Source organism: Dipodomys merriami, unplaced genomic scaffold (genome assembly GCF_024711535.1).
Source record: "Dipodomys merriami isolate MVZ:Mamm:240054 unplaced genomic scaffold, mDipMer1.0.p SCAF_3, whole genome shotgun sequence".
Taxonomy (NCBI): Eukaryota; Metazoa; Chordata; class Mammalia; order Rodentia; family Heteromyidae; genus Dipodomys; species Dipodomys merriami.
In genome coordinates this window covers 24,106,874-24,130,889 of record NW_027204492.1, presented here as the reverse complement: position 1 = coordinate 24,130,889, position 24,016 = coordinate 24,106,874, and the positions used below count along the sequence as shown (strand labels likewise).

Genomic DNA, 24,016 nt, shown 5'->3' with positions numbered 1-24,016 from the left:
CTAAGCCACATTCCCAACTTGTGACCAGATAATTTCTGAATTAAAAAAGTATCTTGCCATGCTATATACATAACAAGTTTTAACTATTTAATTTTCATATTCCAGTATTTTCTAGCCAGACATCTAAGCCTATATAAGCCTTAAAATACTGTCTCTTGGACATGTTATAAGTAGTACAAATAATTAAGATTAAGGTTATTTTACATTAGTGAATATTTTCATTGAACTGCTTTTTTTCTTATTTTACTCTCAAAATCAAGAAGTAAACTTTTTTTGTTCTTTCTGTACTTTATGAAATAATATCCATCCTTAGGAGAGGATAGGGGAACATAGCATTTTGAGGTGTACATACTGAAGGTGTGATAAACAGCTTTTGAAAGAGCTGTATCAGAAAGAAAAGAGGGGTCACTGTAAAACATTTTTGTGTCACTAAATATCTGCCTAATATTTAAGAAAATTCCTACAGAACTAATTTTTGATGTTATTAATCTTCAGTAGTATTTTTCACAAAATGAAGTCTAGTAAATAGGAATTAAATTTTCAATTTTTGTTTAAAGTATAAAATTATTTTGCAGTTGTAGTTGGTATAGAGGTCAACTGAGAGTGTAAATTTATAAAATTACTGAAAAATTGGACTGTATTATATGACATTTGGAGAAAAAAAATCAGTTTTTAGCTAATAGTAAAACAGGAAATCATTCAATATCAATTGCTAGTAAATTGGCATAATTGAACTAAATTAATGTAAAATGATTTGGTACACAGGCCAATTTGTCTATACTTCAAGTGGAAAAATGCATGAACTTATATAACTTTAAAATTTGTACTACTCCCTATTAATGTTTTAGCTGCACCATTCTATAATTTGAATCTCTCTTACAAAACAATAAAAAAAACTCCGTGGAATATCCTACTAAATATGTCTATAAAAGCAATGGAAATTTATTTTGAATAGTATTCTAGTCTGCAAAGCTTTAGAAGTAAGTAAAAATGTTCCACACTTTATTTCTTATTACTGATATGTTTCAGCTTAACTTTTATTGTTCGGTTGATTAAATATACTATAATTTTTTAAGTTGCAGAAAAAACCCGCAATAACCACAGAGGACTGGAGACAGATGTGGAAGAAAAGGAATCATAGTATTGCGTGAGGAATGTTTTAACCTCTATAATTAAGAGCAATAAACAGAATTTACACGGATTTTTCCTGTTTGCCATTTGTCTTGCTATTTAATACGTTTTGTTCATTTTAATTTCAAAATTTTAACATTTAGAACAATAAGTTAACTGAAAAGTAAAAAAAAAAAAAGGAAAAGGTGGAGGGAAAAACCCTATGAAGTTTTTTACCGAATTCTCTCAGAGGTTCGGGAACTTTTGCAATAGCAATGGAGACGCTGTAATAGGTGACAAGCTGCTGAGCTTCCAAGAGATAACCCTTCCCCACGTTTCTCAACCCCGCAGAGCTGGGGCAGTCAAAGGTTCAGTTCACTGGATTCCAAATAAACAACACAAAACTAGGGTGATAAAAGACTTGAGTTAACAGGAGTTGAAGGAGCGGAAGGGGCCCTTTAGAACTTCAAACGGTTTGGAGGACGGTTTGGGACCCTAAATCCCCAACAATGTGACCAGGCCGGCTGTGCCCCTCCCCTCCCCTTCCCCGCCATCCCCCAGCACGTTTCCAGGCACTCAGTGGACGTTGGGGGGGGCGGAAGGGGGAGGCCCACTCCCCCTGCCAAAATCCTGACCCTAAATTTCCATTTCCCTTCACTTTGCAGAGCTCCGTGTCCTTTTCCGTCTCCTCAGTGCCTAATACTGGTGGAGCGTCCGGCCTAGCCTAGTAGCCTAGTTCCCTAAGTCTTCCAGACCTTGGAGATTATTGACCACGTTTTTGTAATTTTTTTTTTTTTGAAACGGAATAGTGGGTTGCAAAAGATCCACCCCCCCCCCTCCGCTCCCGGTCTTTCCCAGTGCTATGTCTTCCTGGTAGACAATCAGCTTCCCTTTTTTCCATCCCAGGAGCAAAAGCAAAGAAACAAAACCGAACCCAAAAGCAATAACAACAACAACAACAAAAAAAAACCCAAGTGCGATTATATCAGTTTCCGATCAGGTGCCCGGAGTTGGGCGACTTGGATTATTTGGCAGGAGTAGGGACTGGAGGGAAGCGAGGGCTCAGGAACTCGAGCCGCAGGCCCCTAGCCGCTGGGGCGTGTCAAGAGGAGGGGACTTCGAAGGGTGATGCCCTACTGGGCTGCCACCTTGGGGCTGCGCTCTGGGCGGAGGAGCCTGAAGAACAAGTCGCTGGGCTAGTCCGGCCTCGGAATTCCCACAGCCTGGGGCTCGCTCCGCCGGACATTTCCTATTTGCTCGTCCCTCGTCACCCTCCTCTACACCCCCACCCCCCACAATTCCCCGGGAAGAGAGGAACTGTGACACCCCCCCTCCCACCCACGAGTCCGCGGCGGAAGCGCTTCCAAACGACAGAGTAAGTGAGGCGCGGGCACGGCACCTTGTTTATCCCACTCGGCGGCGCGCCCCTGCGGACGCCTCGTTTGCCGGCGTCGGAGACGCTGAACCCTGGAGTCAGTCGGCCACCATTGGTTAGTGACAGGGAGGAGGACGCTGGGTTGGGAGGGCTGGGAGCCAAGCTTTGCAGTGCCAACTCGCTGCCGGTAGATGCCGCCCCCTCCCAACGGGAGCCAGGCGCGGGTTCGTGGCCGACAGATGGCGCCTGCGCGTTCCATTCGCTTCCAAGTCGCCGAAGAGCGAACACCCCAAACAATCCCGAAGCGCCACCGAAAAAAAAAGGAAAAAAAGAAAAAAAAAAAAAGAAACCCGAAAAAAAAAACCCTGAAAAAAAAATCCCGCCGGATCCGACCGCCACTTTCAACCCCCCCACCCCCCGCGCCGTTCTAGAACCGCGGGAGCTTCCGTCCCTGAGTAGAATTCGAGGGTGTTAAAGAAGAGGAAGGGGGAAAAAAAACCTTGTACCAGCCCAGGGGTGAAGAAGCCCCCGGCCTGAGAAAGAAGGAAGGAGTGGGGGAGGCGAACGGTCTCGTTGCTGCCTCTGTGTACGCTGAGGGGGGAGGTAAGTTATAAAATGGCGGAGGCGAAGCTTCGAGAAGTTTGGAGGTGCACCCGGAGGGCGCGGGGCCCACGGTGAGGTGTGTGTGGTGGAAATTGCGCGACCGAGCGACAGCAGTTGAGGGGGGTGATGGGGGGGGAAGAGGCTGGGCAGTCGGTTGCCATTCAATTTTCCCCTGGGGTGGTTGTGCCCCTATGGCGGGCACCCTTGAGTGACGGGGGTTAACTCCTGACCGGGGGGGGGAATGTTCGTCGCCTCAGCCTTCAACCCTTCCCTCCCCCAAGTCGCTACCCCAACACTTCCACGGAACTTCCAGCCCCCCGTCCTCCCTACCTCCTACTCCTAGAGTCGCTTTCTAGCGCAGGACTCTTCTTTTTCGACTACCCTCCTTGAAGATTTTTCTCTTCCTTCCCTCGCCCAACTCTCCCTCGGGGCCTTTACGGAGGAAGACCCCCCCCCCATGGGTGGCCCAAAATGGAGAACGCGGAGAGGCGCAAGATGGAGGCTCCGCTTCTCTGTGTAGCCTTAGACTTAGGTTCCTTTTCTCCGCCAGGCTCTTAAGCCCAGGAGAGAGAAAACTGGAGGTGGGGTAGGGTGCCAGCCGTAGTCGGAGGGGGGGGGGAGGCCGCTCTGGCCGGCTGTGTCTGGGGTGGGGGCCGAGCGCGATGTCGTGGTGAGGGGAAGGAACAGAGCAAAATGGTGGTGCTGGGAACCGGAGGGGGGGGAGGGGAGCGCCAGGCTCGGTTGTGTATATTTGGGCCTCGGACCGCGGGAGGCGAGGGAAAATCTACTCTGATCACACCCCTCCCTCGTGCCCCCTCCCTTCTCTCTTCCCCTCCTTCCTTTCCTCCCTCCCTCCCCACCCTCCCTCTCTTCCTCCCTTCCTAGAGAGGGAACAACATTCATGTGACGGGCCCCTCTGCTTCTCCCCCGCCCCATCATCTCCAGCGCGTGGTGGGGGAACTGCTTGGGAAAGCGATTGGCATCGATCTCTCCATCCCTTCCGAGGCCCGACTTCGGTCAGTTTTCTTAGGGCAACAATTTTATAAATAGGCTGGGGTCTGGCGGCGTTGGCCCCGCGCGCAGACCTTGCCCTGAAGGGGGCCCTGCCTGTCTGGCATGGGCGGAGGGGGGGAAGGGCGGGAGTAGAAGGCTGTTTGTTGGGGGGTTTTGGCGCCACTTTTGTTTTAGTTTTAGTGCTGCTTTTTCGTTCCCACCCCCACCCGCACTGTCTTTCTCAAGGCACGAATTGAGCTGATCCTTGCCCCAGGTAGGCAGCCTCCGTTTTTCCCTCCACACTTTTATTCTTGGCTTCAGGGCGACTTTCTCTTTTCTTCTATCACGCATCCGGAGGTCCTTAGAGGGCGATTTTAAGAGGAAAGGGGTTGGATGGGCCATGGTAGACTGAAGGTGTGGGAAACAGCATCAAGTAGTTCCGCAAAACTTTGAGCCCCGTTCCCATTTTCTTCTGGCCTAGAATCGTAAACGTATTGTTGATTTCGGCCTCCCCCCCCTTCCCGTCGCGGGAACGTCTTGTTTTCCTTTAGTTTTTTTTTTTTTTAATAAACCGCTGTACTTTCGACATTTATTTTGCGCTCCTCCTCGGTGTATATGTCATTTTATTTTAAATCTTATATTGTAATGGGTTCTCGTGTAATTTTTCGTGCTTCAGGGTTCGACTTTAATTTTTAATATTGCATTAGTAGTTTCATCCGGTTTGTGAGACTTTCTGTTCCGTGGCCTAGGATGTTTTTTATATTGTTGTTGCCTACCCCCACTCCCCTCTCCCTCTTAAGATCTTGAATGCAGTTTTCAAATTGAGGGTCATGGTTTTTGACTAAATGGTTATTTACAGTTTACATGATGCATCTATGAGAAACTTTTCATCCGTGGGGTTAGGTTTAAGTAAAGGAGACGCTTGTGTTGGTTTGCAATGGTTCCTTAAAATGCGCGGGCCGCCTCCCCCCACCCCGCGTAAAGCCCCATCTTCCTCTCACAAGGGGTGTAAATTCCATACCCCCTTTCTCCCACGGACCGCCGTATTTCACAGCAGCCACACCCTGTATTTGTCTCAGTGGATTGGACTCATTATCAGCTTAATTTAGTGAGTTAAACCACCATGATGGGACTTGCTTAAGCACGAAGCTTCTTTTCCTGTTTAGTCCTAGTGGTTAGTGTCGAAAGAGGAATAATCGAGGTTTCTTATGAAACCTGGTGCGGTCCAAGCTCTGGGTTTTTCTTTTTCTTTTCTTTTTCTTTTTTTTTTTTCTGTTGTCTTTTTTCCTACTCCGGGCTGTTGGCAGTGTCAGCACCGCTGTTGGGGGCGGGGGGGTGGAGGGGAGAAAGAGTCGGGTTACCGAAGTGCGTCATTCCTGGCTCTAGCAGGGCCTGCTCTGGAGCTGCTGGTGTTTGTTACTGTCCTCGCAGCACTTTCCTGCCAACCTTCTCTCTCTGCGTATTGGTTAGGAGCAAAAGCAGGAGGCGGTCTCCTAATTCTGTCTGTAGCCTAGCGCGTTGCGTTTAAGGGTATATGGGAACTTATTTTTTTCAAAAAGAAGGCCCTGGAAAGTGGATATATTTTGGTTTAAAGACATACAATTCTGGTACTTTAGATTTGCTTTCATTTATTTTCTAGGGGGGGGTTAACTTTGAGTTTTAAACCAGTTAAAGATAAAATGCCTGGTTTTCCTTTTGCATTTATATCAACCTGTAATTAGGGATCAGAAGGATCAGTTAAAGCATAAGTGTTCAGGGGTTTTTCAAGTGGGGAATTGTAATTTTATAACAAAATATTCTTTTTTCATTTTCAGCTAAAATGCTTGGTGAATGCAGGCCAATTACAAATGTTTCACTTCATTTTCATATTCCGATTAAGTTTCCATATTCGTGTTCACCCTTTTACATATAATTTAAAATAAAACAATTGGGTTTTATGGGCTTCATTAACATTCCTAGAGATTTTTTAAAAAATTGAATTCTTAAAGAAATTTGTCATGTAGGAGTTGTGTAGGGTGTCTACATAGTTATTGTTGGATTCTTGGCTTTTAATTTGCCAGTCTCATACTTTTATCTTTTGTTTTTTTTCAGTGTACTTATTATTGAGTACAGTGTCTTCCTCTTCATTCTTTTTAAACATAATAATAAGGGCAGTGAGTGGGTAGGAGGTATGGATGAAATAATAGTGGCTGTGAGTTACTTATTGTATGTAGCTGGGTGAGTTTTCTTACTCTTATTCTACTTTTGTGTGCACTTGAAATTTTCCATGGTTAAAGGAAAACATTTTGGAAGAAAACATTTCCACATTGTTTGTGTAGTTTTGGTGTAATGACTTATGTTTATATGGCAAAATTATTTACCTGGGAAACATGTTTAATGGCTGGCACACGGATTTAAAAAATGCTTGAACAGAACCAGTATAAATAATGTAAACTCATAAAAATTGGTTACACTTTAAATGTTTGCAATTCAGTGTAAATGTGCTCTATTTAAATAATTTCCCTTTCAATGATTTGAAAACAGAAAAGTTCCATTTGCAAATTAAAAAAAAATTCTGCGTGGTGCCTATTTCATCAAGTTGCAGTTCAAGTGAGTCAGTATGAAAGGGATTTACTATTAATAGGAGGGGCTTTGGCAGTTGGAGTAAGTGACAGTGGAAGAGATTGGAGTACCATTGGGTGTATTCCTGGTAGGAAGAGCTAGGCAGCTGAATTCACTTTCAATATTTGGCATTTAATGACTGGGTAGAGAAATGTATTAGAAAAGTAAGCCATTCTGCCCTACTGTGTAAGAACTTATCAGAAACTGATGCAGAGGTTGAGTGGGTTCTTTTTTTTTTGTCTGATATTGGAATGAGTGTTTACATTTGAATTGATTTACATCACTTTTTTTGGGGGGGGTCCGGTCATGGGGCCTGAACTCTGGGCCTGGGCGCTGTCCCTCAGTTCTTCAGCTCAAGGCTAGCACTCTTCCACTTGAGCCACAGCGACACTTCTGGCTTTTTTCTTTTTTGCTTATGTGATGCTGAGGAATCAAACCCAGGGCCTCATGCATGCAAGGCAAGTGCTCTACCACTGAGCCACCTTCCCAGCCCCCACATCACTTTATTTTTTAAAGGATCTGGAGCTTATAGCTTCTTAAAAGTTTACATGCCCTTAGGTGCCAAGGACTCACCACCTGTAAGTCTAACTACTTTGGAGGATGAACTCTGAGGATCAGGGTTTGAAGCCAGCTGGGGAAGGAAAGTCTCTGAGAGTTCCAGTTAATCACCAAGAAGCTACAAGTGGAGCTGTGGCCCAAGTGGTTGAGCTCCAGCTTTGAGCAAAAAAGCTCAGGGACAGCACCCATGCCCTGACTTTTATACCTAGGATTGGTATCCCCTCCAAAAAAAATTACGGGAAAACTTTTACTATTTTCTCTTAAGAACTTTTTTTTACCATTACCATAAAAAAAGTACAATTTATACACTTGATCTTCTTAGTTTTTGAACTGTTCCTTAAGTGCCTTATTTTCTGCAATATTGTATTATGCCTAGTCAAGTATACTTCTTGCCTGTGACATCTGAATATATCTTAAAATTATTTTAAAATTCTTTTTAAATTTCATTTTTTTCTATTTAAGTATATATCTTAAAATTCTGGAAGTGATTCATGATAATGGATATTTTTTAATGCTTGCTTTACCAGACTGAAAATACAAGTTTCATAACTGTGAACATTGGTATGCTTGTGTATTTCATCTTTATTTCAACTTTAGAAGACAGCTTATATATTTCAGTTTTATTCCTATGCAAATATGCTTAAGTAGATGATGAGGATTGTGGCATTAGACTTATTTTATTGTGGTAAGGCAATAGCTACACTACTAAACCAACAAACCAAGTTTGGTAACTTTGAAGTTTATTTAGTTAGGATTTTTAAAGGCCAAACACTCAAGCGTTAATGAAATTAAATTCTGCATTTCCTTTTCATTGTTTTCCTTTTTGACTCTTATTGACTCCTGTTGTTTCCTTAGGAGCTATGAAGTAAAATTGGGGGCAGGGGGAACAGAATCTGGCTCAGATTTATTTCTTTTGGTAACCAGGGTTAGATGTGAAAATATGCTGTGGTCATTTTACTAATACTTAATATTTCTGCATGCTGAAGTCACACCCACTCACAGTCATGTGTAGGAAGGTAGTGAGCAGTGAATAGCTTAATTCTTTTGGAGCTGAGTTTTTTTTATACTATGTTACACTTCAGGTTTTGATGCTGTGAATTAACTTTTGACTTAAAATTTACATTATGGAAGCAAGGGAAAGGGTGACATTGTCCAAAAAGAAATTACTGTTTATCTGATATATAACTGAAATCCCTCTAAATATTACCTTTATAATGACAATTTTAAAAAACTAAGAAAAAATTTACATTATGATCTAGGCACCTGTGGCTCAGGCTTGTAATCCCAGCTGCTAAGAAGGCTGGGATCTGTAGGTCCAGGTTCAAAGCCAGCTCATGAACGAAAGTCAGTGAGACTCTTACCTACAGTTAACCACCAAAAAAGCCAAAAGTGGAGCTGTGGTTCAAGTGGTAAGAGCACAGACCTTGAGTAAACAAGCTTAGGGACAGCTTGCAGACCCCAAGTTCAAACCCCAGAACTGGCACACATACACACAAAAATTGTTTTTGTTGTTGTTGGTTGTGGGGCATAAACTCGGGGCCTGGGTGCTGTCTTTGAGCCTCTTTGTGTTCAAGGCTAGTGCTCTACCACTTGAGCCACAGCACCAATTATGGTTTTTGGGTGGTCAATTGGAGAGAAGACTCTGAGAACCATGGGCCTTTCTAACCAGGCTGGCTTCAAACCATGATCCTCAGATCTTTGCCTCCGAGTAGCTAGGATTACAGGTGTGAGCCACCAGTGCCTGGTTTAGGTTAAATTTTATACAGAACTGTATGTAATGGAGCACTCTTTTGGGAGTTGGGAGAATAGCAAAAGAAAAGGATAGTTCCACTCATCAACATAGTCCCAGTAAGCTGTTAGAATATATTGAAATTTGTATGCCAGGTGCTGGTGGCTTATGCCTGTAATCTTAAACTAACTACTCAGGAGTCTGAGATCTGAGTATTGAAGTTGGAAGCCAACCCAGGCAGGAAAATGTGAGCTGTGGCTCAAGTGGTAGAGTGCTAGCTAGCTAGCCTTGAGCAAAAGGAGCTTAGGGACAGTGCCCAGGCCCAAAATTCAAGCCCTAGGACTGGCCCCCCTCCAAAAAAAAGTATATTAAGATTTGCTTACTTATTCAGTAGTAGAGATTAAACTTTAAAATTACGGGGTATTTTAAAAGTTCTTTACATTTTTCTTCTGAAGTTTTCTATGTTTAACATATATTCAGGGCTTTTAATCTGTGGTTCAATACTGTTTCTGTATAATCTTTGTATCTTCAGCTATCATAAACAGTAGTTATTGCATGCTTTGTTGGCAAAGATAAAACAATTGTCAGCTTGACTTTTCAATTTCGTGAATTGCTGCTTTTGCATTTAATTTGACCAAAGATTTTATTTCTTCAATGTATATGACCTGACTTTGTGGATTGACTTTTGTATGTGAATTTAAAAATTTACATATCTTTAGCGGCTATAGTAATATGCTTCCTGAATTGCATTTTTTTCCTGAAAAATTTTTTTTTTTTGCCAATCCTAGGGCTTGAACTAAGGGCTTGGGCACTATTCTTGAGCTTCTTTTGTTCAAGGGTAGCACTCTACCACTTGAATCACAATGCTACTTTTGGCTTTTTCTGTGTATTTGGAACTGAGGAATTGAACCCAGGGCATCATGCATGGTAGGCAAGCACTCTACCACTATGCCACATTCCCACCCTCCTGAAAATTGTGTGTGTGTGTGTGTGTGTGTGTGTGTGTGTGTGTGTGTGTGTGTGTGTGTGTGTGTGTGTGTGCGTGTGTGCGCGCGCGCGCGCACGCATGTGCGTGCTGGTACTACAGCTTGAATTAGGAGGGGCCTGGGCACGTTCCCTTAGCTTTTGTTCAAAGTTGGCACTCTACCACTTGAGTCACAGCTCCCCCTTTGGCTTTTTTATGGTTAATTGAAGATAAGAATTTTCCTTTCTGGACTGTATTTGAACCTGGATCCTCAGATCTCAGCCTCCTGAGTAGCCACGATTTCAGGTGTGGGGCACTAATGCCAGGCTTGAATTGGGTTTTTAATGTTTCCTGTAATTAGCACTAAGAAGTAGACACAAGTGAAGTTAGTGCCACCAAGAAATTGCTGATATTGTTTTGTAGTCCTTCCTCCAAAAAAAGGATAATATCAATGGTCTATCTTTTATTTTTATATTGATCTTACTGTGTTTGAGATGGGGTTTCTTATAGCCCAAGCTGGTCTCAAATGGGAGATCCTCCTGTCTCAGCATCTAAGTGCTAGAATTATAGTCATGCTCCATTATGCCTGACTTTAATTTTTTTAAATTGGGAAACATATAACTAGGCTTGATGAAATACATTAGGGAAATTTCCATAAGCATTGGATAATTTTATGTGCAACTTAAAGGTAAATAAGTTTTTGAAAATCTGTTGGACATTAAGTTATTACTATTTTTACATCTTTGTATGTAATATTTGTTGTGGTAGGTGTTGACCTTTTTTTGAAAGAAAAAAACCTATTCTACAACTTGGTTTGGTTTGAGTTTCTTTTTAATGTTAAGGCCCATGTTTTAACATGAATATTTAATCCTTTCAGCAACTTTACAAAATATAAATGAGGAAATTTAGGCTCTGGTATTTAGAGTACATGGTTTGCCCCAAATCATACCCCAATTAACCTGTCCTCAAATTCTTTGTGCATTTGTTTTCTGTTAAACTCAGTAGTTTCCCTTATCTGATTTTAGTCTTGAGTGATCCACCATCCCCAAAACATGAATTGTTACTTTAGTTTCGTAGAATCAAGATTTTAAATAAATGCACAAGTAAATGCAGAATTTTACTCAGCTGAGTTGCTCATTAAAAGGTCTGTATATATTGTTTAATACTTTTATACTAATAATTGAAGAACTCTGAGTTACTTTAGTATGCTTATTAAAGTTTATGGGTTATGCAGCTGAGTGCTAGTGGCTCACACCTGCAATCCTTGTTACCCAGGAGGCTAAAATTTGAGGATTGCAGTTCAAAGCCAGCCTGGGCAGGAAAGTCTATGAGACTCTTAACCTCCATTTAACCACCTACAAACTAGAAGTAGAGATATGTTTCAAGTGATAGGGCCATAACCTTGAGCAAAAAGCTCAGAGACAGGGCCAAGGCCCTGATTTTAAGCTCCACAACCAATAAAAAAAAGTTTATGGGTTACTGTTGAATTCTTGAAGGGGGGGGGGATTTCTATTTTCTATTTCTGTGGTATGTGGAATGATTCCACATATTTTCTTTTTTTTGGGTCTGGTCGTGGGGCCTGAACTCTGGGCCTGGGCGCTGTCCCTCAGCTCTTCAGCTCAAGGCTAGCGCTCTACCACTTGAGCCACAGTGCCACTTCCGGCTTTTTTCTTTTTGCTTATGTGGTGCTGAGGAATCGAACCCAGGGCCTCAGGCATGCAAGGCAAGCGCTCTACCACTGAGCCACCTTCCCAGCCCCTCCACATATTTTCTTAATGTCATTTGTGCTATAAACTGTGTCTGAAGCTAGTTGCCTAGCTTGTTGAGTTGGTAGGTTATAATGAAAGGGTTAGGCTAGCTGGTGGGTCATGCCTCTAATCTTGAGGATTGAGATTCAAAGCTAATTTGGGCAGAAAAGTTCACAAGACTATTATCTCCAGTTAAACAGCAAAATTCCAGACCGGTGGTTTGGCTCAAGTTGTAGAGTACCAGCTGTGAGCAGAAAAAGCTTGAGTTGAAGCTACATTACTCATATAAAAAAAAAATCCAAAAGTTAATTTGATAACACTGTACTCGTTTTGTAGTGGGATTTTTATTTTTATTTTTTGCTGACCCTGAAGCTTAAATTCAAGGCCTGGGCACTGTCCCTGAGCTGCTTTTGCTCAAGGATTGGGCTTTACCACTTGAGCCACAGCTCACTTCTCTGGCTTCTTTTGGTAGTTTATTGGAGATGAGAATCTCATGGACTTTCCTGCCCAGGCTGGTTTGAATCTGGATGCTCAGATTTCATCCTCCTGAGTAGTTTAGGATTACAGACTTCAAACACCAGTGCCTGGGTTGTTGTTCAATGATACTTTAAAATTTTTCTTCCTGAGGGGCACCAGTGGTTCACGCTTATGATCCTAGTTATTCAGCAGGCTGAGATCTGAGGATCACAGTTTGGAGACAGCCTGGGGAGGAAAGGTCCAAGTACTCTAGCCTTGATCAAAAAGGTAGGGACAGTGTCTAGGTCCTGAGTTCAAGTCACAGGACTAACACAACAAAAATTCTCCTTCCTTCTGATAGTATCTTTTTCTGTTGGTTTATACTTTCTATTTCTTGTCTCAGGTAGTAAATAAATATCAGGGCCCCATATTATTACATGAATTACCAATCAGTATCTTGGCCTTTACTTTTCTTCTTCATTTCTGCTTCTCAAAAACTTACCTGGAGCCGGGGACTAGTAGCTCACACCTGTAATCTTAGCTATTCAGGAGACTGAGATCTGAACATCACAGTTCAAAGCCAGCCTGGGCAAGAAAGCCTGAGACTCTTATCTCCAATTAATCACTGGAAAACCAGAAGTGGTGCTGTGGTTCAAGAGCCCTCATCACCCTTAAGCTGAAGAGCTGAGGGACAGCTCTCAGGCCCAGAGTTTAAGCCCCACGACTGAAAAAAAAAAAAAACAAAAACAAAAGCAATAAAGAAATAAACCTGGAGGGCTGGGAAGGTGGCTCAGTGGTAGAGTGCTTGCCTTGCATGCCTGAGGCCCTGGGTTTGATTCCTAGCACCACATAAGCAAAAAGAAAAAAGCCGGAAGTGGCGCTGTGGCTCAAGTGGTAGAGTGCTAGCCTTGAGCTGAAGAGCTGAGGAACAGTGCCCAGGCCCAGAGTTCAGGCCCCACGACCGGACCCAAAAAAAAAAAAAAAAAAAAAAAAGAAATAAACCTGGAGTTTTATTTGGATAAATGCTGGATGTTGTATATTTCACCTAAATTAGTAGACATGAGGTAAACCCCAGTTTTTCTTTGTTGTCGGTTCTGGGCCTGGGCATTGTCCCTCAGCTCATCAGCTCAAGGCTAGCACTCTACCACTTGAGTCACAGCACCATTTCCGGGTTTTTCTGCTTATGTGGTGCTGAGGAATCAAATACCAGGGCCTCATACATACAAGGCAAGCACTCTACCCACTGAGCCACCTTCCCAGCCCAACCCAATTTTTTTTTTGGTGGTCTTGGGGCTTGAACTCAGCCTGGGTTCTCTCCTTGAGCTTCTCAGGCTCAAGGCTAATGCTCTACCACTTGAACCACAGCATCATGTCTGGCTTTTTCTGAGTAGTTTATTGGAGAGAAGAGTCTTTTGGACTTTCCTGCCCGGGCTGGCCTCAAACCTCAGTCCTCAGATCTTACCCTCCTGAGTAGCTAGGATTACAGGTGTGAGCTACTGGTCCCTGGGCACCTGGCGCTAGTAAAGCCAGTTTTTGAAAATATAATTTTGCTGTTGTTATTAAGGTGGTTATACAGAGGTGTTAGCATTTCATAAGTCAGGTAATAAGGGACAATATAAAGCTGATTTTTTTTGCCAGTTCTGGGGCTTGAAATCAGAGCCTGGGCTCTGTCCCTGAGCCTTTCTGCTTAGGACTAGTACTCTACCACTTGAGCCACAGCACCACCTCTGGCATTTTTTGTTTATGTGGTACTGAGGAATCAAACCCAGGGCTTCATGCATGGTAGGCAAGCACTCTACCATTAAGCCACATTCCCAGCCCATGAAGCTGATCTTCTTTTTTTTCTCAATCTTGGATCTTGAACTCTGGGCTTGGGCGCTATCTCTGTACTCTTCAGCTCAAGGCTGAGCCACAGCACCACTTCTGGTTTTCTAGTGGTTAATAGGAGATAAGAGTCTCAGGGACTTTTCTGCCGGAGCTGGCTTTGAACTGTGATCCTCAGATCTCAGCTTCCTCAGTAGCTAGGATTACAGGCGTGAGCCACCAGCGCCCAGCTCATGAAGCTGTTTTTCATATGGGTTTGTGTGTGTATGCTTTCCATGGCCATAACTAAAATTACATATTTTATGTTTACACTCCCTTAAGTTTCATCCTGTAAGAAATAGTTTTCCCAGGTGATGAACATCAATGTTCCCAGGCAATGAACCTAGAAATATTGTTTTGTGTGTGTGTGTGTGTGTGTGTGTGTGTGTTGGTCCTGGAGCTTGAACTCGGTGTTTTTTTTGCTCAAGACTAGTACTCTGACACTTGGGTCACAGCTCTACTTTAGGCTTTAAAAAAGTTTTTTGAAAACTATTATGAAGGTGATCGATTACAGTTTACATTAGTCATGTAAAGAGTACATTTCTTTTTGGACAATGTCACTTATTCCTTGCTCTCTCTCAGTTTTTCCCTCCCATCCTCACACTTCCAGCTTTTGGGTGGTAATTGGAGATAAGGGTCTCACAGATTTTCCTTTCCAAGCTGTCTTTGAATCACTATCCTTAGATCTCAGCCTCCTTACCAGATACAATTACTTGAGTTAATGGTGCCTGGCTCATTTCTTCTGTTTTTATTCAAGAATGCCAAGAACTAGTGTTTTTTTTTAATTGTGAAAATACTATACAGAGGGGTTACAATTACATGGGCAAGATAATGAGTACATTTCTTTTTCTTTTTTTTGGGTGTGGGGGGGGTCTGGTCGTGGGGCCTGAACTCTGGGCCTGGGCGCTGTCCCTCAGCTCTTCAGCTCAAGGCTAGTGCTCTACCACTTGAGCCACAGTGCCACTTCCAGCTTTTTTCTTTTTGCTTATGTGGTGCTGAGGAATCAAACCCAGGGCCTCAGGCATGCAAGGCAAGCGCTCTACCACTGAGCCACCTTCCCAGCCCGTGTACATTTCTTATCAAGCATTGTTGCCTCCTCCTTTGTTTCCCCTTCCCGTCCCTTCCCATCCCCCCCACCAAAGTTGTAAAGTTCGTTTTTCGACATAACGACATCTCATTGTACATCTCATTGTTGCAAGAACTGGTGTTTTTATTTTATTTTTTGTCGGTTGTGGGGCTTGAACACTGGGCTTGGGCACTATCCCTGAGCTTTTTTAGCTCAAGGCGATGAGTGCTCTACCACTTGAGCCACAGCACCACTTCTGGTTTTCTCGTCATTAATTGTAGTAAGAGTCTCGGGCTTTCCTGCCCGGGCTGGCATTGAACCATGATCCTCAGATCTCAGTCTCCTGAGTAGCTAGGATTACAGGCATGAGCCACCAGAGCCCAGCTAAGAACAGAATTATGGCCCCTAGGTACCCACCGTACATTAGTTTTTTTTTTTTTTCCTGGGCAATTTTTAAGATAGTTTGGCACTGGAAATAATCTGTTTTCTGAATTCTGTAGTTAACCTGAGGAACAGTGGTTGAAAACACATCTAGAATATTAAGGGACTTAATTTATCACTAAGCAAACAACTTTTCACTGTTATTTTCCTGCTAGTAACCATAATATAGCCTCTACTAAAATTTATGTATGGTAAAATGTGAGTGCAATCGATGATATTGCTGCTTTGTGCAATAAATTGGTTAGTGTTGATTTCGGACAGTGTTTGATTTTTTTTTTTTTTTTTGTCGGTCGTGGGGCTTGAACTCCGGGCCTGGGCGCTGTCCCTCAGCTCTTCAGCTCAAGGCGAGTGCTCTACCATTTGAGCTACAGCGCCACTTCCGGTTTTCTGGTGGTTTATTGGAGATAGGAGTCTCATGGTCTTTCCTGCCCGGACTGGCTTTGAACCGCGATCCTCAGATCTCAGCCTCCTGAGTAGCTAGGATTACAGGCGTGAGCCACCAGCGCCCGGCCAGTGTTTGATATTTTAAAGAGTTGAATGTGGGAAGTCAAATGCATAATTGTATTAGTAAAAAGGATTATTGTAAGATCACTGTTCATTAGACAGTTCAGTTTTTTAAAATAAAAAGCCACTGACAGTCACTACATTGAGAATAACTAATATTAATTGAACTCTTACTACATGCCAGATATTGTTGCAGATACATTAGTTTTAGCTCACTTAATCTTCATAACCCTATGAAGTCAGGTGAGCATACATATAAGTAATTGTTTAAGCTATGCTACTTTTGAGAGTGAAATGAGACTTTAATGGGGATGGCATGCTTGGATAATGGTATAAACTAGGACTGTCCCAGAGAAACTGGGATATGTGACGACCCTAATTAATACCCCCTTTTTCAGAAGAGGATAGTGAAGCTTATGGAAGCCAAATAACTTGCCCAATTAGTAACTAGTAGGAAGGGATTCCAAATCCCTACAGAGATTTCTGTGGACATGAAAGTGATTTAAATTATTTTAAATTGCTATATTCTCAGTTTACTTTTATTCTTTTGGGGAATTTTTTTTATTGGTACAAGGTCAGTAGTATAAGACAAGATCAGTAGTATAAGACAAGATAAACGAGGAAAATTTCTACTTGGGTTTTATCCTTTTTATTTTCTTTCTATCTTTCTTTCTTTCTTTCTTTCTTTCTCTTTCTTTCTTTCTTTCTTTCTTTCTTTCTTTCTTTCTTTCTTTCTTTCTTTCTTTCTTTCTTTCTTTCTTTCTTTCTTTCTTTCTTTCTTTCTGTCTCTCTCTGTCTCTGTCTCTTTCTCTTTCTCTCTTTTTTTTCGGTGCCGGTCCTGGGGCTTGAACTCAGGGTCTCAGTGCTGACTTTGCTCTACCATTTGAGCCACAGCCCCACTTCTGGCTTTTTTGGTGATTATTTGGAGATAAGAGTCTCACAGACTTTCCAACTTCAGCTGTCTTTGAACCACTATCCTTCTGAGTGGCTAGGATGATAGACGTGAGCTGCTGGTACCCAGCTCTCATCAACTCTTTGCCAAGTTAAGCAGTGTCCTTGAGTTGTATCAAAGTAAAACAAGTTAAAAAAATCAAATTATTCCATCTGAGTTAATTTTCTTTACATATAATTCAGGTTTCCGTTTCCATTTCCTTAAGAGCAAATCTAGATTGTATAAATTTCAGAGGGGTTCTTCTGAGAAGATAGCTTTAAGAAGGAAATATTTGCTGAGCACACGTGGCTCATGCCTGAAATCCTAGCTACTCTGGAGGCTGAGATCTATAGATCATGGTTCAAAGCCAGCCCAGGCAGGAAAGTCCATGATACTCTTATCTCCATAACCACCAGAAAACCAGAAGTGTCACTGTGGCTCAAGTGATAGAGCACTTGCCTTGAGCCAAAGAGCTGAGGGACAGCGCCCAGGCTCAGAGATCAAGCCACAAGACTACAAAAGAAAAAAATAAAAAGGAAATATTTCTCACTAAGAGAAGTGATATTAACTTAGAAAGAAAGGGAAGGTCCAGTTTAGAGACTTATTAAAGTTAAACTGACTCTTTACATAATTGGAAAGTTAGGACTTGCAGAGGTTGATATGTAGAGATTAATGTGCACCATTTCTTAGTAGTCCTCTTGCTTAACATTTATAAGGCCTTGGATTTGGGTATAGACAACATAAAGTTACACCAGCTCTCCTCCCCCAAAGCCCTCTCATTTGTTGTGATTTTTGTAGCTACTTTGTACTTTTTGTGGCCTGTTTATACTTGGTGGCACTTCCCCTCCTTCCAAAATTAGTGATAGTGAATTCAGACATGGTAAAGCAATTTCGATAAAATTTTAGGCTAGTATATTGTATTGTAATCTAAGATTTCCTCCTACAAGGCTAGTGCTCTACCATTTGAGCCACAGCTCCAATTGTGGCTTTTTTGGTGGTTGAAGATAAAGAGCCGCATAGACTTTACTACTTGGATTGGATTTGAACTACAGTCCTCAAATCTTAGCTTCCTGAGTAACAAGGATTAGAGGTGTGAGCCACCAGCATGCACTCAGCTTCACTCACTTCTGTTTTTTGATTTGAGATCAGGACTCAAATTCGGTACTTGATGTTTTTGCTGATTGGCTAGCACTCTACCAACTGAGCCACACCTCCAACCCCTTCGTTCACTTTTGAAAAGAATTTTAAATCTAATTCCTTCAAATATTGTGAATGAGAAGATAATAGCTTGAAGGAGGACTGCGTTTCTTGATTACATGAAGAAATTTGGCCACTGGTAGACAGCTAGATCTTTTGGGAGAATTTATTATATGAAATGTAGCTTTTAAGAACTATTATTCGTTTTTAAGCTGGAGTCCATGAGTGGGATGGAGGTTAATGAACACAGTGAAATGATGTATAAAATGTTTTGTGTGCTTTCTATTAAGTTTTCATGAGCTGGTTCATTCATTGTTAAATCAGCTGGTACTTGAAGTACCTACTGGAGACTAGAAAATACATTAGTAAAGTAGATGACACACAGTTCTGTCCCAAGGCAATGTCATCAGTTGGAATCTGTCAACTTATTAAAGGGCAAAAAGTTCCACTTTTCAAAAAATGTCATGTACTGGAATTGCTCTTTATTTACTTTTTTTTTGAGATAAAGTTTTACTATGTAGCTCTGGCTGGCTTCCAGCTTGCTTAGCTTCCTGTCTTAGTGTCTTTGCTAGGCATATAGGTGAACTCACCAAGTGTTTTGTTTTGTTTGGTTTGGTTTTGTGGTGGGATAGAATCCAGGGTCTTGTTCAATCTAGGTAAGATTTCTACCACTGAGCTATACATCTAGCCTGCCATCTGTGCACTTTTTGACATGGTATTCCTTTATTTTATGCCAGTACTGGGGTTTAAATTCAGGGCCTGGGCCCTGACCCTTAGCTTTTTTGCTCAAGGCTGGAACTCTACTACTTGAGTCACAGCTCTACTTCTAGCTTTATTTTTGTGGTTAATTGGAGATTTCACTGACTTTTCTGCCTACTCAGGCTGGCTTTAAACCATGATCCATAGATTTCAGCTGCCTGAGTAGCTAAGATTACAGGAGTTCACTGCTGGTGACTGGAGGCACTTGATTTAAAAAATATTTTATTGTTATTATTAAGTAATTGTATGGTGAGGTTATAGTTCCATAAGTCAGGTTATGAATGCAGTGTTTCTTTGTCAGTCACCCCTTCATTCTATCCCATTGTCCCTCCCTACCTTCAAGTTACATTCTTAAGTTTTTATATAATGTACATTGAATATGATTACATTTGCTTACTCTTTCTCCATTCCTGTATACAGTATTCTTTTTTTTTGGATCCGGTCATGGGGCCTGAACTCTGGGCCTGGGCACTGTCCCTCAGCTCTTCAGCTCAAGGCTAGCACTCTACCACTTGAGCCATGGCTCCACTTCTGGCTTTTTTCTTTTTGCTTATGTGGTGCTGAGGAATCGAACCCAGGGCCTCAGGCATGCAAGGCAAGCACTCTACCACTGAGCCACCTTCCCAGCCCATCCTGTATACAGTATTCTTAATTTGAAATTAGTGACAGTTATTTCAGAATAAGTTCTGCTCTGGAGATCCTTAGGGAAAAACAACTACTAAAGACTTTTAGGAGAGCATTGAAATGCTCAGTTTTTGGTGGTTAATTTGTTTAGTTGAATAATATTGTATGATGATGCGGTATAACCAGTTATTGTTATCAAAAAGTTGAGGCCTTCCAAAAGTATGATTTTGTGTAAAGAGTGCATGTAATCAACAACAACTTTGTTAATGGTGTTCAGCATATAGGTCTGTGTTTGGGAGGCTGGAGCAGAAGAATTGTGTAAGCCCAAGAAGCTATCCTGGACAACACAGTACCACCAGTAACCTTCTATAGGATTTCCTTCTGTGTCTTTATATGAAATTCTAAATCTGTGGTATTTGGACAGGTATTTCATTTACATGTGCTTGTGTTTAACTTTTGTGTTTTAGCTTTGGCTTCTGTTAGCTTGACATTTTTGGTAGCAGTATATAATATTAAGTTCATTTTCTATATATAATACACATAATTGAGTGATGTTTGTTAGATATGCCTGGGATGTTGGAGTGTCATGTAGGAATAGGGATAACAAATTGAACTAGGAAAGGTAAAGTTTACTTCTGCAGAATGGTGCACTATCAGCTAAAATCTTGCAAGCAAGCACACAGAACATGAAGGCACTTCCCTTTTTATCCATAACCCAGCAGGCTCTGCCCCTCTACTCAGATTGGCTGAACTCAAGTTCACAATCTGCAAAAGGATATGGCTTAATTTATAGGAGCAGGATGTAACTAAATTTCAATGCCCTTGTAATAGGATGTCTTTAAATTAAAGTATTGCAGGAAAAGGATATCATTAACATTTAATCAGGGCCTGGGAAGGTGGCTCAGTGGTAGAGTGCTTGCCTTGCATACATGAGTCCCTGGGTTCGATTCCTCAGCACCACATAAGCAGAAAAAGCCGGATGTGGTGCTGTGGCTCAAGTGGTGGAGTGCTAGCCTTGAGCTGAAGAGCTGAGGGACAATGCCCAGGCCCAGAGTTCAGGCCTCACGACTGGACAAAAAAAAAAGATTTAATCAATAAGGACCAAGCCTTGTCTCCAAAGCAGGAACTTTTCAGTAAAACAATTTTAACAAGATTGACAGAAAGTAAGCAACAATCAAATAGTAAGTATTGAGATTTTTTTGATTGAAAAGACATCTTTTCTCACAGGTTTTCTTTATTTAAAATGTGTTCAGGAATGGGATAAATGATGTCCTGTTTTCTAATCTTTTTCTCTTTTCAAAAGTAGAGAATTTCCACTCTACAGTGTGTCTACTGCCTTGTACCTAAATTGCAAACTTAACACTATACTGTTATTACAAACACCATGTTTAATAAAGTTATATTTAAAAAAAAATACATGTTTCTGTGGTCTAAAGGAAGCTAGGAACATGAATTTTTCAGTGTTTCCCTTCTACACTGAAGAAAGAAAATGTAGGAAATTTTATTAAAACCACAATACTTTTCCTTTGGGATATGTCTTTCCCTGTTTCTACCACTCATTCAGGCCAAAGACATTCCTCAAACTTTTCTTCTGGCAGGAGAATTGAGGAAGTGGTAGCCATCGCTGGTGGTAGGAAAGCAGTAACATGAAGATATGGGTTTGAAAAGCAAGCTTGACAAGGACAAATGGATATTTCCAATTCTGAATATATGTACTTTATGAATTTTAATTAAATTTCAGTGTACAAAGTACTGCTATTCATTGAGGAATGAATACTCAGTAGAAAATTTTATCAGAATTTTATTAGTGAATTAGTTCCTAATTCTTTGAAGTTAGACTGAAGCAGTTACCCAAGTGCTGCACAATAAATAACAGTCTTGACAGGCAATTGTGTGTGTTTGTATGTAAATATGTAATATCTAAATGTATAGTTACAATGAATATCCAGATTTATGTCTTGTGACTAAATTCTTCAGTCTAGAAATCAGAGTTTTAGCTGAGTGCTTGTCTCATTGTGTTGTATATATTATGAAGGTTTCAGTTTTTTGAGATTTTTTTCAGAAATACAACTCAATTATTAGTAGTATTCATATTCAGTCAGTATATATTGTCAGACGCATGGTTTCCCCATAGTCAGTATATCTTAATGATAGGTTTTATCTAAAAGGGTATCATTCGCAGCAATATTTTACTACATTGCAGTTCGTAGTAAGCTAACATTCAAATTTTATTTCTTATATAATGCTGTGAGGTCGTTGGTGCTATTTTTATTTAACAACTTTAGAATAGTTAACTTGCCCAAGATCAGTCAGCTCATAAGTGAGAGTGCTTACTTTCTTGAATCTTCTTCTAATTCTAGAAAACTTCAATGGTGATGATAGGCTGCTTCCAAGTAGGATGATTTATACTGATGCCTTTGAGAAAAGAAAAGAAAAGACAGGAATCCTAAATATATAATAATAGTTAAACCTTTTAGAGGTTTACAAAAACTTAACAAAACTTGAAGCTTAGGAAGGAAGAAACTTTATACTGAGATTGATAGAGGATGTCATTCTCAGTCTGATCAATAACATCTGAAAGGGGTTGGGTATAGGGGTGATGATAAAGTTCGTTATATTGGACTATTTTAATACTTGGGAGAGTAATACTTGAATTGATTTTAAGGAATTAATCTTTTTCTTTGCTTTTTTTTTTTTTTTTTTAATTGGTCGTGTGGCTTCAACTCTGGTCCTGAGTGCTGTCCCTATTCTCTACCACTTTGAGCTACATACAGCACCTCTTCCGGTTTTCTGGTGGCTAATTGGAAATGAGTCTCATGGACTTTCCTGCCTGGGTTGGCTTTGAACTGTGATCCTCAGATCTCAGCCTTCTGAGTAGGATTACAGGCATGAGCCACCAGTATCCAGGTGAATTAATCTTTTTATAACAAGTTTTTTTTTTGGGGGGGGGGGTCCAATTGTGGGACCTGAACTCTGGGCCTGGGCGCTGTCCCTTAGCTCTTCAGCTCAAGGCTGGCGCTCTACCACTTGAGCCATAGTGCCACTTCTGGCTTTTTTCTTTTTGCTCATGTGGTGCTGAGGAATCGAACCCAGGGCCTCATGCATGCAAGGCAAGCGCTCTACCACTGAGCCACCTTCCCAGCCCGATATAACAAGTTTTGAAGTATATGTTATTTCAAACATAGTACGTTCTACTAAATGATAACTCTAGTAGTTTAACAGTATGTTCAGATAAATTGACTTAAGTCAGACAGCCTGATGAAGCCACTGTTTTGTTATCAGTTTCCCCTAGGGTTCCTCTTCCTGTTCCCTTCTCCCATCCCTCTCCATTACTCTCCTCCTTTCTTTATCTCTTCCTCTTTCATATTGCTGAGGGTGGAGCCCAGAGCCCAGGTAAGAGCTCTCATTCTTAGCCCCACTTGTTTTTTGTGCCAGTCCTGGGATTTGAACTCAGGACCTGAGTTCTGTCCCTGAGCTTTTGTGCTCAAGGTTAGTGCTCTACCACTTCATCCACCACTCCACTGCTACTTTTTTTGTGTTTGTAATTAAAAGCCTCAAGAATTTTCCCCAGGCTGGCTTTGAACCTTGATCCTAAGATTTCAGTCTCCTAAGTAGCTAGGATTACAGGCATGAGCCACTGGTGCTCAGCCCACACCCACTTCTTTGTAGCTTCTTGACCAACAGTAAGTATCTTTACAAGTTATGTTCCCCATAGAAAGTAGAAATTTTGATGGTAGTTTATTTATATTTCGTGTTTATGCTATTACTACTAACTGTAGCTTATCTGCATGCTAGGCACTACAATAGAAATGAGAATAATTAACCAGTTTAATCTTCCTAACAATCCTCTGAGGTAGGTACTATCATTCATTTACTAGCTAGGAAACCTAGGTATAAGGGCTTAAACATGCCTAAGAACACATGCCTAGGAGTGGTGGAGCTGATAAATGGACATTACCATAAGTGTTTTCCTTATCCTCGTAGTGTATTTTGAATCTTTATTTCTTTCTGTTATACCAGGTCTTCAACTCAGGGTCTCAAGCTCCTCAGATTGCTCTGTGCTGGTGCTCTATTACTTGAGCTATACCTCCAGCCCAGCTTTTAATTGGAGATAACAGTCTTGTGGACTTTCTGTCCAGGCTAGTTTTGAATCACAATCCTCAGAATCTCAAGGTTCTGTGTAGCAAGGAGATTACAGGCATGAACCACTAGTGTATGACTTAAATCTCCTATTTGTGACATATGTTCATGTCAACTTACAGGAATTTTAGAGAATACTCAGTTTCTCTGCTATAAATTACCTACCTGATAAGTTATTACAAAGTTAGATAGTAGTGCTTTTTTGAGTGCGCCAAAGAATATACTGAGGGTTTTGTTGGTAAATTAGGCCCCCCCCCATGACTAATAATATTCCCGGTTATTAAGTAACTTCGTTGTCATATATTTGTTAAAATATATTACCTTTAATTTTTATGTGATGTAGGATTTTATACC

At 41.3% G+C, this 24,016-nt stretch overlaps 1 protein-coding gene across 2 annotated transcripts in view; it reads left to right on the top strand.

Moving 5' to 3' along the window:
• Positions 1-2,646: 2,646 nt before the first annotated feature.
• Positions 2,647-24,016, top strand: part of Stag2 (STAG2 cohesin complex component) — a 132,587-nt gene continuing 111,217 nt past the window's right edge. Inside the window, exon 1 of one of the 2 annotated variants that reach the window (XM_070039771.1) lies at positions 2,647-3,088. The gene's annotated coding sequence lies outside the window, so the exon portion shown is untranslated. The remainder of the gene's footprint in view (positions 3,089-24,016) is intronic. The other variant, XM_070039772.1, reaches the window with a different exon arrangement.